The sequence below is a fragment of the Micromys minutus genome, assembly GCF_963924665.1.
Source record: "Micromys minutus genome assembly, chromosome: 10".
NCBI classification, from domain to species: domain Eukaryota; kingdom Metazoa; phylum Chordata; class Mammalia; order Rodentia; family Muridae; genus Micromys; species Micromys minutus.
The window spans coordinates 9,134,639-9,151,400 of record NC_137979.1 but is presented as its reverse complement, the minus strand read 5'-3'; the positions used below and the strand labels follow the sequence as shown (position 1 = coordinate 9,151,400).

Here is a 16,762-nt window from a genome sequence, read left to right as displayed (position 1 = left end):
CATTTGCAGAGCTGCTGCCCTATCAGTCCCTATATCGACATGGATAGACTGTTAGTTCAGCTCACAGAACCATATGAGGAAGCTGTATGACTCCATTTTTTCCTTATTTCTGAAATTACAGTAGAATTACATAATATTGGCTTCTCTTTCCTTATTCTAAACCCACTCACAGAATACATAGCTTCATTTTCATTGATTGTTTTATGTGTGTATATATACACATAAATACACATATATACTTACATATACACATACATGGGTGTGTATGTCTGTGTGTACATGTTCAATATATACAAAGCTCCTTCAAGATATGTTCCAGGGATGATCATTTGGCAGTGGATAATGAAATGTTGTGCTTTTTTGGGGGGAATTACTATTCCTCCTACTCTGAGCAGTCCTTAGTTGCTAAAGTTCTTGTGTATGGTCAGTCCCCTGTCCACTGTCTGTTGTTGGTCTCATATTTAAATACTTGAGTTGGTTCATTTCATATTTAGCTAGCTATGTTGCTGGGAATTTATGGATGTACTTTTTAAGATTGCTAGGAAGCAAAATATTACTACAAGCTCTCCAACCCTCTATCTTTTACTTTCTGCTCCTTCTTCCAAAAAAAAATTGCTCTCTGAGTCCCGAATTCAGGAGATGTTTTGTAGATGTATCCATTGGGACTGGCCTCCACAACTTCGCCTTTTGATTAGTTGTTTTTTGTTTGTTTGTTTGCTTGCTTGTTTATTATGTTGGTCTATGTCTGCTTCAAGGAGAAATTTTCTTGGATGAGGGGTTGGTGGTAGGAGTCTCTGAGAGAGGACATGCAACTGTGACACTTGTCTTTATGGTTCTGGGTTACTAGTCTATTTACCTGGCTAGAACTGGAGGATGACATGGAGGTCTGGCTGGTGGAGAGGCTGGTTGTTTCACAGAAGGGACCTCCTAAGACATGCATTTACTCTTTCTCTACACCTCAAATCTCTCTCTCTCCCTCTCTCTCTCTCTCTCTTTCTCTCTCTCTCTTTCTCTCTCTTTCTCTCTCTCTCTCTCACACACACACACACACATACACACACACATATGCATGCTTGTGAACAAACACTTTTCAACCTCAATAGTCATAGTAGGTAAAGAGATCATGGTCAACAAACAAACCACCAAACAAATAAAATAAATCTATTAATGTTTTTTCCTCCTTCCCTTTAAAGATAAAAAAACATCATTATGCTACTAAGGTTTGTACTGTGCTGCAGTTCATTAGTTGGGTTTTGTGTGTGTGTGTGTGTGTGTGTGTGTGTGTATAAAAGAGGGAGGCACATTTGTGTATACTGATACAAATGGGCATGAAAGTAGAAGCCAAAAAGAAGATGGTGTCCTGATCCACCACTCTCCTTTTTATTCCTTTGAAACAGGGTTGCTCATAGAACCTGAAGGTAATATGGCACCACCAAGCTTCCGCAATTCCCCCGTCTTTGCTCTCCACAGCACTTGTATGGTCTGGCTCATCTTTCTCTGTGGTGATTGGATCTAAGTTCAAGTCTTCACGCACAGCAAATGTTCTTGCCCACACAGTTATTGCTGCAAAATCCAGAACCACAGATGTTAAACTACGGGGTTTAAGTTTTGTTCTTGCTTTTGTATCACTTGGGGAAATTATTTTCCCATTTGACATGTGACTGGCTGTGCCACTATAGGAAGCACGTTCTCTTTGCTTATTCTTTAGGGTAGTCTCTCAGGTAGACAGGCTGACCTAGATCTTCCCATCCAGCCAGGGACAATGACCTTGATGGCTGTCCTTGAATGTATCCTCCTGTCTTCCCCTCCAAGGTACTGGGATTCCAAGCCAGTCCCTGTACCATCCTTTACTGCCCTATACACTACTCCACATAATCCGTAGGACCCCTGCTCATGAGCCTCTCACAGCTCCCAGCCAATATTTCATAAGTTCTTTCTTGGTAAGGGGTCCTTGACCACATTATCTCATTTAATTGCCGTGTCCATGTTGAGACCAAACATTATATCCAGTTGTGCCCAAGCCTACTTCAGCAGCAAAGACAGCATTCAAATTCACATCTGTCTTTTCTAAAGCCAATCCTCAGACCAGGCCTATTATACTCACAAAGTAAGATAGTTCTACAGGCCAGCCCTCACATTTATTAGTCTCTTCAATGAATGGCACCATCATTTCTGCCTAAATCATCCTTGGCAGACAAAGCAGAAGGGTTTCTTTCATGGAGAAGAAGAAGCACCTAACGATTTCCTCAACTTCCCATTTTTTCCTCTTGAGCTCCTTGGTGCTTGGTGCCTTGTTTGTTCGTTTGTTTGTTTTTGTTTTCTTTGGTTTTAATAGCCTTTTTATGAGTTTAGATGATTTCTAAAACATTTGTATTGGATATATTTTATTTACATTTCAAATGTTATCCTCTTTTCCAGTTTCCCTCCAATGAACTCCTTATCCCACCCACTCTCTCCCAGCTCCCCACCCTGACATTCCCCTACCCTGGGACATTGAGCCTTGGCAGGACCAAGGGCTTCTCATCAACACTGATGCCTGACAAGGCCATCCTCTGCTACATATGCAGCTGGTGCCGTAGATCCGTCCATGTGTACTCTTTGGATAGTGGTTTAGTCACTAGGAGCTCTGGTTGATTGGTATTGTTGTTCTTTTGGGATTGTAAACCCTTTCATCTCCTTCAATCCTTTCTCTAACTCCTCAATTATGGACCCCATTCTCAGTTCCATGGTTGGCTGCAAGCATCCAGCTCTGTATTTGTCCTGACCCAGCAGAACCTCTCAAGAGACAGCTATATCAGGCTCCTGTCAGCATGCACTTCTTGGTGTATGTATATGGGATAAATCCCCAGGTAGGGCAGTCTCTGGATGGCCTTTTTATCAGTATTTTCTCCAAACTTTGTCTTAGTATTTCCTCCTATGATTATCTTTGTTCTCCCTTCCAAGAAAGACAGAGGCATCTACACTTTGGTCATCCATCTTCTTGAGCTTCATGTGGTCTGTGAATTGTATCTTAGGGTTTCCGAGATTTTGGGCTAACATCCACTGAGCACTGAGTACATGCCATGTGTGGTTTTTTTTTTTGTTTTGTTTTTTTTGTTTTGTTTTTTGTTTTTTTTGTTGTTGTTGTTGTTGTTTTTTTTTTTTTTTTTTTTTTTTTTTTTGTGATTGGGTTATCTCACTTAGGATATTTCCTAGTTCCATCCATTTGCCTAAGAATTTCATGAAGTCATTGTTTTTATATAGCTGAGTAGTATTCCCTTGTATAAATGTACCACATTTAATGTATTCATTCCTACATTGAAGGACATATGAGTTATTTATAGCTTCTGGCTATTACAAATAAGGCTGCTATGAACATAGTGGAGCATGTATTGTTGTTATATGTTGGAGCATCTTTTAAGTATATGCCCAGAAGTGGTATAGCTGGGTCCTCAGGTAGTACTATGTCCAATTTTTTAAGGAACCTCCAGACTGATTTCCAGAGTTCTTGTACCAGCTTGCAATCCCACTAACAATGGAGGGGTGTTCTTCTTTCGACACATCCTTGCCAGCATCTGCTGTCACTTGAGTTTTTTATCTAAGCCATTCTGACTGGTGTGAGGTAGAATTTCAGGGTTGTTTTGATTTTCATTTCTCTGATGACTAAGGATGTTGAACATATTTTTAGGTGCTTCTCAGCTAATTGATATTCCTCAGATGAAAATTCTTTGTTTAGACCTCTCCCCCATTTTTTCATAGGGTTATTTGATTCTTGGGAGTCTAACTTCTTGAGTTCTTTGTATATATTGGATATTAGCCAACTATCAGATATAGGATTGGCAAAGATGTTTTTTCCAATCTGTTGGTTGCCATTTTGTTCTAATGACAATGTTGATTTTTTGTTTGTTTATTTGTTTCTTTTTTTTTTCTTTTCTTTTTTTTTTTTTTTTTTTTTTTTTTTTGTCTTATAGAAGCTTTTGTTCTGTGGTTTTTAAATAGTGGTGAGGGCTCAGCTTACACACCTCTTTACCTTGTTCCTCTCCACCTGACTCGTGATTTGCTTCAGTTTGTGCTTAAAACAATGGAGAAAATGATCTGTAAGCACCGCATTGGTGACTGAATTTTAAAGGGAAAGAATGCTTTCATACAATCTTTCCTCTCATCTTTTTTGTGGACATTAAGAAAAATGCCACATGAGGCCATATTTCTAGGAAGAAGAAATCTAAAATCACACAGAATTGCTGTGTGTGATGAAGGGAAAGGATGCTGAAGGCAGTGGGTGACATGACAGGTCTTATTCTAACCCCACATCACAGGCAGGACTTGGTCCTGAGAGGAGCTGTGAATCACAGATCAAATCGGGGTGGGCTGTGCTTGTTCTAAAGCCAATTTCCCTTTGTTTATGAAACACTGCCAATAATGTTCACCTTAGATAGTGGAGGCTTTATGCATGAACCTGGTACTTAACCAATGCCCTCTACTTCCCTAGGATTCTCATCAGTGTAATAAAGACTTCCTGCCTCCCTTTACCCCCTTCTCTTCCCCTGTCTTCTTTTACATTTCCTCCCCTCTTTGTTTGATTTAACTTCCCCTACTTACTCCTCTCTCTGTGTCTCTGTATATCTTTGGTATATACACCTCAGTGTGTGTGAATGTGTACAGGTATGAATCTACAAGCAGAGGCCACAGGAGGACACTGAATGTCCTGATTAATGATACATTTTCTGTCTTATCTGCTTGAGACAAGTTCTTTCACTAAAGCTGGTCTGCAAGACATCATTCATTAGGAGACCTGCCGTCTCTGCCCCCAACAACCCCTGGGTTGCAGACACATACCATACCAGTGTGTTCACAAATCCTGGGATCAGACCTTCAGTATTTATGTTTAGGTAACAAGCATTTTTTAATCTACTGTGGCATCTCTCCAGTCTCACTTTTTCTTTTCTTTTTGTTTATTTGTCTTCCTAATGTACAACCTCAGGTATCCCAACCTTGCTTTGTAGATGAGGATAAGGATCTGGTAGCCCAAGTGCTGGGATCATATGTGCTATCATAGTAACCTATGTCATAAGATTTTAATGACAGAATTTTTAACCTTTTATTGTATGCTTACCAGTGTTTTAACTGGAGGTATAAATACATATACATATTCATATACATTATACACACACATACACACACACACACACACACACACACACACACACACACACACACACGTACCACTTCTGTGACTGGTGCCCATAGAGGCCAGAAGAAGTAGCTGGATGCCCTGAAACTGGAGTTGTAAAAGCCTGTGAGCCAACATATGGGTCCTGGGAATTGGACCCCAGTCCTCTAGAAGAACAGCCAATGCTCTTAACTGCTGAGCCATACCCCCAGCTTCTAATGACAGAATTTTAAAAGAGCTTTTGGGCTAGAAAATAAAATTATAAAATAGACTTGGCTACAGACGCTTCCTGAAGTCATAGGATTTTAAACAAAAATCCCAGAGCCAGGGTAGGCTTCTCACAAAGCCCACAACAATTGTAAAGACAATGATACCATGGTGGGTTACCCATGACAGCCCGTCTATTGTCCAAGACACCACATGCTTTAATCACAGGATACGGAGGAATCACTGTAGTGACTGGGCTGGAAGCTTTACCCTCACTGGCTAACCCTTGAAGACTCAGAGCTTTAGCACAACAGTGGTTTAGATGCTTTGAATTTTCAAGAGACAGATCACTGACTGAAATTAACTCATACAGCAAACACTTCTAATTCCATTTAGCAGATGTTTTGAGCCAAGAGATGTCCCAAGCTACTTAGTTCAACTGCTTGACAGCTCCGTGGCTTTTTCTTTCCTTTTTTTTTTTTTTTTTTTTTTTTTTTTTTTTTTTTTTTTTTAAATCTGTGAATCTCTTTATTTTTCTCTCACAGAGCCAAGAAGCTGCCACAACCACAATCCACTCCTCCATAACATAATAGTAACATGGTTGTCTTTATAGAAAAGTGAGAATTTAAGGAGCAAAGCCAGGGCAGGAGGGAAGGACGGAAGGGAAGCAGATCTCTGTAACTTACTTATCTGTCTTCTGTCTTCAAAGATTTTCCCCAATGGCAACCTGTGGAGTTCCCCTGTCATCTCATTAACCAGAACCCATTCACACGGGCCTCCACAACAGCTGCTACCGATGAGGAAACATTTTATGAAGACCATTGGAGAGAGCGGGACCAATCAGAAAGCAATGTTCGGGTGAAGGTAGGGCTGTCTTCTCTGATCACACTTCCCCTTGCCAGAGGACTTGAATTTTTGTCAGCTATGCAGGGGCAATGACACTGTCCAGCGGAGGTGAGGATGTATGAGAAGGTTGAGTCTGTCCTCAGTAGCTGAACGGTTAGTGGCTTTAACTTACCATCTCTGAACCTCTCCCACTGCCACTGAACAAAGCCACTTACTGAATAGAATTGGTTCATTATTTGTCTTATTATGCCAGTATTGAGCATCTAGTCTATGATAGGCCATGCTCTGAAGACCTGGAATGCGGTGGTCAAGAGGATGAGACTAGAGATGTTGAGAGCTAGTAATGTTATCTTGCCAGTGAAATGCTTTGTGGCCATTGTCTGAACCTCAGGCGGTCCCATGGGGAGAACTCGGCGCCTATGAACACTTTTGTCATAAGAAATATAATCCAACAAAGTTAGAAATCACAATCAAACACGAAAGTTGAAAATCAAGTAAAGATTGATTTAAACTTTTTAGGATTTGTGAGTGTGTGTGGGTAGGGGCTTCTTTGCTTCTTAGTAAGTTCTCTGGCCTTTGGCTTCATTCTGATTTGATAGTCAACTTTATTATTTTTTCTTGATCCTTCTGAAAGTGTCTGAGTGCTCCTTGTATCTTCAAGATTTAAGGATAAGTCTATTTATCGGAATGTCATTTCAGATGGCTACTCTGTCCATCTTCCTGTGGCTCTGCTGTCCTGTGGCTTACTAGCTCAGCTTTGAGCCAGCCACAAGTGCTCCAGAGAATTCAGCACAGCAGCCACTTTAATGTCTCCTAGGACTCAGATGTAAACAATTTATTCTGGCTCATAAGTGGTTTATGTGCACACTCACAGGAAAACTGGGGAGGGGGGAGACCCAAATACTTAACATTCACGATCAAGATGATCAGTGATAGATTATTGTCTTCATTGTAGAATATCCTCAAAACAAACCACACATATTTAGGATATGGAGATATTTAACATAAAATGCAGATTTCCTCCTAATGTTGAAGAGTAGGGTTGTCAGTGCTGGAGAGTCAGATGCCTGCGCCCTGCCAGTGAAGCCACAGCAGTGACCTATGAAATGCTGCTGCCTGTCCCTGGGTGCTAACGAGTTGCCTATTTTCCCACAGTGACAATATTCTATTGGCTGATCAGATTTTTCTTGGGCATCTGCTGGAATAAAGAACATTGTTTTTTTTTTTTTTTTTTTTTTTTTTTTTTTTTTTTTTTTTTTGTAGCAAGAGCAGGTGAGTATTTTATAGAATTTTATGATATAGAATTATATAAGGTCACTTTCATATATAAAATGCTATGACCATAACCTTACCCTGTACCCAATACCTCCCAATTTCTGACTCCCTTGAGTCCACTTTTATTCTCTAGAAAATTTTCTACTTTCAGGTATGATTCAATGTCTATATGTAATCTATGACCCACAAATGATAAAAAATGTGCTCCTTGTCTTTCTGCATGTGCCTTAATCATCTTAATGTGATCATCTCCAATCACATCTGTCTTCCTGAGATTGACAGAACTTCATTCTTCTTGATGGTTGTAACTCTGATAATGCGAATTGTGTGCAAGAGAACATGGATGTGATACATGTGTACCTCTGTGATAGCCATGATATGTTGATGTAGAATCTTCTTTGCCCTCTATCCTATAAGGTTAAGATAGACATCAAGCTGGAGCTTTTGGCTGAGAGAAGCCCCCGAAAGCATCATGCCCTCAATGTATTGAGAGGAACCCAATATTTTTTATGACATTTCTCAAATTATCTGGAGTCTTCAATTCTTCACCAGATCCTACAAATAATGTTAGCAGGTCCACTGAGTCTTTTTACTTACAGTTCAACCTAAAAGAGCACCTGTCAGTGTATGCTGTCCCCCTAGCAGAGAATGGGAGATTAGGAAATAGGGACAGTTGTCTCTAGAAACTTCCAGCAAGAATTGCCAAAGAGCCACTTCCCACTGGTCTCACAGTCACCTGGCCAAGCAAGGAGTGAGAGCCTTCTCTTCCTTCAGAGAACACCTTCAATTTATGTCCAGTCAGGCACCAGGACTTCTTACCAGTGAATCCATATAAGTTCTCTGTCCATATCTGATAGCATGGTGAAAGGCTGTGTGCTCAGTAGGATAGAATGTTCACTTATGAAATCATTAGGACAGTGTTAAATGTTCTGCAATCAGTTTACCAAAAAATGGAGGCCTCCATTTTTCAAAGTTAAAATATCAAAGTGTGCTAGCTATACTTTTTTTTTGTAGTACAATTTCTTTGTTTAATTTAAAGACTAATTTGAGTCTTGTTCACAATGTGCCTCAAGTCATTGACCGTGTCTCAGTATTAATCTGTCTTCATCATGAGTGTAGTAATATTTTTCCACTTGGTTTTTCAAGTATGAGATGATGATAAAATTAAACAAATCAACATACTAAACTTTAATATCAAACAGTTTTAGTAGGGTTCTTTGGCTTTCTAATTCTGTGTTTGATCCTTTGTGACTTTGGGAAGCATTCATCATGGCAAACAACACAACCACAGGACCAAAACTCTACATAAGGTATCACTTTGATGGTAGTGGCAGGGATCGGGTCTTATGGATTCTTGTAGAAAAATATGAGCTGTGCCCCGTAACTGATGAATTGTCTCCGGAGGTCCCTGTGTCATAGATAAAGCTATGGTACACACACACACACACACACACACACACACATTTATGAATATCTTTACCAACTTGCAGAGTTAGTAATCCTTGTCACGAAACTGCTAGTAGGGTACTTCTGGATGTCATTGTGTGTGTGTGTGTGTGTGTGTGTGTGTGTGAGAGAGAGAGAGAGAGAGAGAGAGAGAGAGATGGTGTGATGGTGTGTGTGTTAATGTGTATATGTTTACATGTGTGTGTAGGTCAGAGGTCAAAGCCACATGTCTTCTTCTATGTCACTCCATTTATTTTTTGAGGTAGATTCTCTTACTGAATGCAGAGATGAGTATCTTGGTTAGGTCATTCGGCCAGTGAGCCCCAAGAATTTCCTGTAACTACTTCTTTTATGGTGGCATAGAAGACACAATGCTACTCCTGGCATTTGTGTGGGTGCTTGAAGAATGAACGCATGTAATCATGATTTTTCAGCAAGCATTTTGATAACTGAGTCATCTCCTGGCTCCTCTGGTGTGACACTCCTTTGATCACAGATATGCACAGATGTGGAGGAGGCTGAGACTTGTGAGGAAATTAGCACCCAGAAAATGTATACTGATTACAGTGTGGAGCCCTCTCTCAGTGGACATGAGAGCCGGTCTTTAAACCCAGTAATACACAGAAAAATGAAGCAAAAATGGATTAGTCCAAAATAGTAAATTTAATGTCACCATTCAGTTTCTAGACTTGTTTGCATGTTCTTAGTCTTGCGAGCTTGAAGGAGGGATGTGTCTTTGCTGACCAGCAGTACACCATGCCATTCCTGGAGGACACAGACTTACACTGTTTCACGTCCTTAGGACAGCATCCTGTGCTTCAGGCAGGCCCTGGGCATCACCTTTTCTGCTGTACAAATAATCTAAAGCTCAGTGTGACTAAGGGCTACCAAGGGAGTAGGATGCTATGTGTGGTTTCTATTTTGCTAGTGTCTAGCTTATCTCCTTTAAAAGGTGCTTTGTGTGTGTGTGTGTGTGTGTGTGTGTGTGTGTGTGTGTGTGTGTGTGTGTGTGTTTTCGAGCATTCATGTGCACGCCCATGTATACCATCTGTGTACCACACATAAGCAGTGTGTGTACTATCTGTGTACCACACACAGCAGGAGCCCACAGACGTGAGGAGAGAACATCAGAACTAGAGTTATGGGTGGTTGTAAGGCACCATCTGGGTGCTGGTAATTGATGCTGGTCCTTTGCAACAGCAGTAACAGATGGTTAACCACTGAACCATCTCATCGGCCTCTCATCTCTCTATCTTAGCTACTTTTCCTGTGGCTGTGACAAAAGACCTGACAGAACAACTTAAGTGACAAAGAGTTTATCTTGGCTCACAGTTCCAGGATACAGACCATCATGTCAAAGAAGTCATAATGGTAGGGCTGTGAAGTAGCTGGTTCTGGTGTCTGTGGAAGCGGACAAAGATGGATGTTGGTCCTCAGCTCTCTTTCTTCTTTCATTCAGCCTAGTATCACAGGCCATACAATGGAGCTGCTCATGTGCAGGGTGGTTCTTCTGATCTCAGGTTTCTGGAAACCCTTTCAGAGAATTAATGAGAGATATGTTTCCATGGTAATTTTAAGTCTGGCCATGTTGACCATCATTACTCATTACATTCTGGTTGGAACTGCAAAACCGTATTCCTGAGACCCCCCTGTGCGCAGGCCTTGGCTGAGTGTGAAGCTCCAGAGCACATTGAGTCCTCTGTGTTGAATTTTGTTTGATATGAGGAAACATATTATGGGCTGAGTGGCTTATGAATAATGGGTATTTGTTTTTTTTTTAGTTTCATAGTCTGGGGAGTCTCACCATCAAGGGCAGACTGATTGTTTTTCATAAAACATCCTCTATCTGGTTTAGAGGACATCAGAGCCAGAGCTGGGGAGCCCTGCCATGCCCCAACTTAGACTAATGACAGCAAGCCCATGAGGAATCACAGACCTCCTGACCTCATGCAGTCTGCATTTTCTTCTAAAGCCCTCCCCTACTCCCACCCAGTTATTGTCAAGTAACATCCATGTAACCATGAACGAGTTGGGGTGTGGAGGAAGCACATGTTCACTCATAATTTCCTAACTCCAGTCCTTGACTTGCCTTCTGGAAGATGCGAAGGATTAATTACAGGAACCACTTCAATCCTTCGGTCCCACAGTTCACATGGGTGTTATAATTATAAACACTTTGAGTGGTTATGAAGATGATGTTAAATAAAGCATGACAAGGATTTTAGTGTGGTTGTCAGAACCCAGCTCTCAAGGACATCCTGGAGGTGCCCTCTCACATTATTTTGAACAGGTATATTAAGAAAAGAAAAATTAGGGAGGAAAGTTGTCACCTTAATTGCTCTTTGACACAAGTTTGGCTTTAAATTACACTTAAGAAATGAGAGCGCTAACTTTAATAACCCTGTACTGGCTTCCAGGGTGGCCATGCTTGTCTAAGACTCCATTTGCACAAGAGATGTGCAAGCCACAGTGCTTTGGTATTGTGGGAAAGTGTCTCTTGAGGTTTATGGAGTGAATGAAGCTTTTGGTCCTCAGGGGAGAGTTGGAAACTGGAAATTTTCGAATGGAATTGATCCCAAAGGTCTGCCTCCACCCACTGACAGATGTGTCATTTGATGAGATTTCCAAGAGATGAGGTAAATGTGGAGATAGTGCATGGGATGAAGAAGCCAGTCCCAGGGAGTGAGTCTTTAAATGGGACATTTGTCAGCATCCTGTACCTGACGCAAGCTCAGCACTGAATCTTCACATGCTTCCCACTGAGTCCTGCGATAGTCCGGTTTTTCACAGTCTCATTGTGCCCACAGCCTTCCTCATTCCATGTCATGCATTTTATTTGTTATTGTTTTGACTTCATAATTCAAATGTTCTGCCTTTGAACTCAACCATTGTTCCCTGAACTGGATGGGGCTGGCTGTTGAAGCTTGCAGTTGAATTGTTTTCCCCAATCACATTATTCTCAGTCTCCAGGATTTCCATTTCTGTTGTTGTTTAGTTTGGTTTTAGGTCTTTGTCAAATTTGTTTGTTTCTGGGTTGTTGCCCAATATGTATGTTTGTAAATATGTAGTGTTTGTATCGTGAAGTTCACTAATGTTTTTATAATAAACTGGTGTCTGATTTTTGTCATTTTATAAATTTTCCTTTCTGTATGTGACTCTTTCTGGCTTCCCTCCATTCCATCTTTTCACTTTCCTCCCTCATCCCCTCGTTTCATTTCCCTCTCTCCTTCTGTCCTCCTTTTCCCCTTTTCTCTCCTTCCATCTTCCATTCAGTTCTTTCCCTCTTCTTTCACTGATTTTTCTTTCCGTTGTTTTCTCTCTCATCTCCCCCTCTTTCCCTATCTCAACCCTTACCTCCTTTCCCCCTCCTGTCTTCATTCCTTTCTTCCCTCCTCCTTTCCCACTGGAAATGCCCACCCATCCAGATTTTGAGAATTACAGTGAGTATGTGGATTGCCTTGGGTATTTCGCATTATTAAGTCTGCCAGTCTGTGAAAACAGATGCTTCTATGTATCTGTGTCTTATTTAATTTGTTTTATAGTTACCATTACAAAGACTTTCCTTTCCTTAGTTAAGTTCCTTGTATTTGATTCCTTTTGATGGTGTTGAAAATGGGATCATTTAATTGAGTTCAGTTTTAGATCATTGTGAAGATATCAAAACACCACTGGCTTTCATCTCTTAATTTACAGAACTTGTTCAAGACACCTAACAGACTTTTATGGAGCATTGTAAAGCTTTTTTTTTTTCACATCTAATTATGTCATGTGTAAATCCAGACTATTTAACTCTTTTTTATTTTTTTGCCTAGTTGTTTTGGCATGGACCTCCAGTACTGTGGGGAGTGGATTCTCTTATCCTGCTGCTGCGTGAGGAAAGGTTTCCCTCCCCCTTTGCTTAGGTCAGTTGTGGGATTTTCCTAAATAGCTTTTATTAGGTTGGGACAACTTTCTTTTGTCTCTAGTTATTCAGAGATTTTGTTGTAGAAGAGCATTTTGTTGTAATCAAATGACACTATTATTCCTCAGAATGATCATGTAATTTTACCCTAGATTCTGATAGTATGCCTCATGTAGACTGACCATCATATTGGGCCACGTGTTGTACAGTGATTGACCCCGCTTTATTACTGTTGGAAGCATTTGGATGTACAATGTTAATTGCTACAGAACTTTTAAGTAATTTCCTATTCATAGAGAATATTGGTCTTTAGCTTTATAATGTATGGTGCTTAGGGTACAGGCCAGTAGTAGAGTACTTTCATAATATATGTGAATGCTCTGGGTTTGAACCATGTCACCATTAAAAAGTTTAATCTTCTGTTGTCCCTTTTACTAGCTTTGCTTTCTGTCTGAATTGTGCTGGGCTTAAACACATTTGGGAGAAATTGACCTTCAATTTTGGAATTTATTTATTTATTTATTTATTTATTTATTTATTTATTTATTTATTTTTAAGTTTTGGGAGGCAGCACAGGCAATTTGCTCTTGTTCGTGGTTGCTAAGCAGAACTGGATGACACAACCTGATTTCTGAATACACTTCACACTTTCTTTATAAGATATAGAGGGATATTAAAAGGTAGGAATTTTAATATTTGAAACCCCTTTGCTGGCATTATCATTTTGCTCACACTTAGTACTCTGGATCCGTTTCCTCCCCCATCAGGTGAATCATGATCCTCATTAGCACCTGCTCCGGGAGATCTTTCTTGTTCCTTTGTTCCAAAGATCTTCTGCTGATTCTTCCTTGTGCCTGACTCTTTGTTTTGGTGTCTGCACAGCAGATAAATCAATTGCGTCACCTCTTGTTCATAGAGTGGGCTCAGAAAGACACCAGTCATCCCAGAGACCCCGGAAGCCTCCAAAAACTCTTTTTTTTCTCTTTGTGAAGTAACAGGCAGCCACAGACTTTGTCTTCTGGTTGTGCACTGAGAGGGAAACTAGAGAATGTTGGGGAAGGAAGTAATGTCTCCCAGACAGAGTCAATCATTTCTCCTTTTTCTTCCTAGCTGTGAGGATAGCTGTGAGGCCATTCTCTGGAGATCCCTGCACACGGAATGCAAAGACCATGTCTTTCTCTCTAACATAGAATTTGAAAGCTTGCTATGAATTTAATGAAAACAATGTCCCATCCTTGTCCTCCACCAGCCCATAGGATGTTGCCTCCACTGTCCCCTGGAGCAGGTAGAGTGGGCTGAAGCCACCAGAGCTCCAGGGATAGGTAACAAAAATCAGTATATCTGGAGCCTCCTTGAAAAAGTAGGGGCACTAGAAAAGTGAAGAACTTCCTCACTTCTCTTAAAAGATGGAACTGGGAGGCCCTTTTCTTACTTGCATGGTCCTGAGCTGTGGTCCTCTGTCTGACAAGAGTAGCTCAAATTTCTCTCTTATTTTCATGAGTTTGGTTTGATGCTTTCTCGGGATGGAGGAGATGTGTCAATTCATTTCTGATTCCTTTCTCTCAGAAGAAAAATGTCAGGTCTTTATTGGGAAAGGACCTCGGTCATCTCCTGCTCCATTCCGCTGCCATTGAAAAACACGTCCTGTCTGGCTCAGGATGATTATTATTACATCACCATGAATATTTTTGTAAGTTTTGTGTGTCTGTACACTCTCCTTTCTGTCCGGCTTCTAATCTAAGGTGTGATCCTTAAACAGTTGTTCCTGAGCCAAAAGATATATAGGATTTATAGAATATCTATTTGTGTGTTTCTTCATGTTTTCCATCTTGAACAATTTATATGTATACATATATATAACATCAAGAAATTCCTTTGAGGGCTTAAGAAGCAGGTCATTGTTTAAAGACATGTGGGGTGGAGCTGGGTTCCCAGCACCCATGCTATGTGTTTTACAACTGTGGACAATCCCAGCTTCAGGGAGCCATTACTTCCTAGGGTACCTGTACTCATATGTGCCCATAATTGTTTTATTTTTAATAATATTTTTATTCTTAAAATATAATCACATTTTTAATATATTTATAATGATATAAATGTCCTCTCTCCTCCTCCCTTTCCTTTCTCCGACTTACCTCATGCATTTTTTACCTCCTGCCAATTGTTGATGGCTTGTGTGTATGTGTGTGTGTGTGTGTGTGTGTGTGTGTGTGTGTGTGGTGTGGTGTGCGTGTATGTGTGTGTGTGTGTGTGTGTGTGTGTGTGTGTGTGTGTGTAGGATGATGTCATTATGCAGCAAGATGATTCCAGCCTATCATTGGATGAGAAGGAAAGGTAGGCTGGAAAAAGTTTAAGAAGAGAGGGGAGGAGGAGAAGCAAGAGGAAAATCAAGATGGAGCTCGAGAAGGACTAGATTCAGGTGGTCTTAATTAGCGATAGGTAAATATTAATATTTTCAAGGGTTTCTATACGTCAATTTGTCTTATCTAGGTGGACAGTGTATATCTTTGCCAAATGGATGTAAGCTTATTGTGTAGATTGATTGTGGATTGAGAATTTAACATATAAATCTGATTGATAAATGATTGATTGTTGAGTCATGATTTTACTTGGGCTGTGAGCAAAGTTCTTGGCTCGAAGTGAGACAGCCAGGAGAAGGCAGCTCTTGGACTGCATGGTAGAGAAGCAGCCAGGGTGAGGGGTTCTGGCCCAGTGGCCTGCGGCTCCATGAACATGCACGTGGCGTGAGAAAGCTCAGAACAGGTAGCAGCTGAATATATATATATATATATATATATATATATATATATATATATATATATTCTGCTCATTCCATATAATGTTACCTGTATGTATACAGTCTCAGAGCTGACATGGCTACTTGGTATTGCATAACCAAGAGGAGGCTTTTGCTTGCCAAAGACTGTTTCTCCCACTCTCAGTTTTTCCCAGCTGCCTGTAGTTCTTTGTGTAAGGTTGAGGCATCACAAGTTTTCTCTCTTCCATGTTAGCATGCACACTGATATTATTGTCATCCTGTTCACCATTGTTCTTGTCTTATTCAGGATGCCATGTTGGTGGGGCTTCATAGGCCTAGATTTTTCTACATTCTAGAATATACAATCCCATAGCAAACTTTCTGTTCCTCTGGATCTTACAGTCTTTACTCTCCCTCCTCTGCTATAATTCCTTAGCCTTAGGTGAAAAAGTTGAGACACATTATTATATATATGTTTATGGTATGGCTTTCCCATACCTTGACTAGGGTTCACTGTACCCGTGATATGAAATTCTAGGTTGGCCTAGGAGTAAAGGGAACTAATAAAGATGTGAGAAACATGTACATACATACATACATGCATACATACATACATACATATGTGTGTGTGTGTGCATGCTTATGCGTATGTATATGTATATAAAGCAAAAACTTCTTTGAAGTTTTGGAAACCCTAAATAATGAAAAATACAGAAATGAATCATAATAGTTATTATAATACATGAACATAAGAAATGAAAATGTTTGAACTATTTAACTAGAGCTAATAAGCTTTGAGTGAGACATGGCACCCAGCAGGTACCTGGGAAACACTCACAGGCAATGTCTATCTTGAATTCATTTCAGCATATAAATATGTATTGAATGTGGACTAGAGGCTAGAAGCCAAGCCTTTGGCAACAGATAAACTTGCGAATCAGCACGAAGCATGGCCAGGCAGCGGGTGAGAGCAGGGAACTGAAGTTCAGTACAATAAGCATCTATGAGTCATTAATGAGGTTGTGATGAAAGCATGATTGTGGACCCTTGAAGTGACAGGGGACTTCCAGGGGAAGCTTCTAGCATGGGGTTTACACCCCCACCCTCAATGAGAGATGGGTTAGCAAGAAAGAGTTAAAGGATTGAGGGACACAGACCATAGAAACTATTGGAGTGACAA

The 16,762-nt window shown here is 40.5% G+C and overlaps 1 pseudogene across 1 annotated transcript in view; it reads left to right on the top strand.

The window, feature by feature from the left end:
• The window catches only part of LOC308426307 (phosphoglycerate mutase 1-like), a 39,387-nt pseudogene that overhangs the window by 2,616 nt on the left and 20,009 nt on the right, over positions 1-16,762 (top strand). The window contains exon 2 of the transcript in view: positions 6,066-6,220. The product of the transcript in view is annotated as a phosphoglycerate mutase 1-like (transcript). The remainder of the gene's footprint in view (positions 1-6,065; positions 6,221-16,762) is intronic.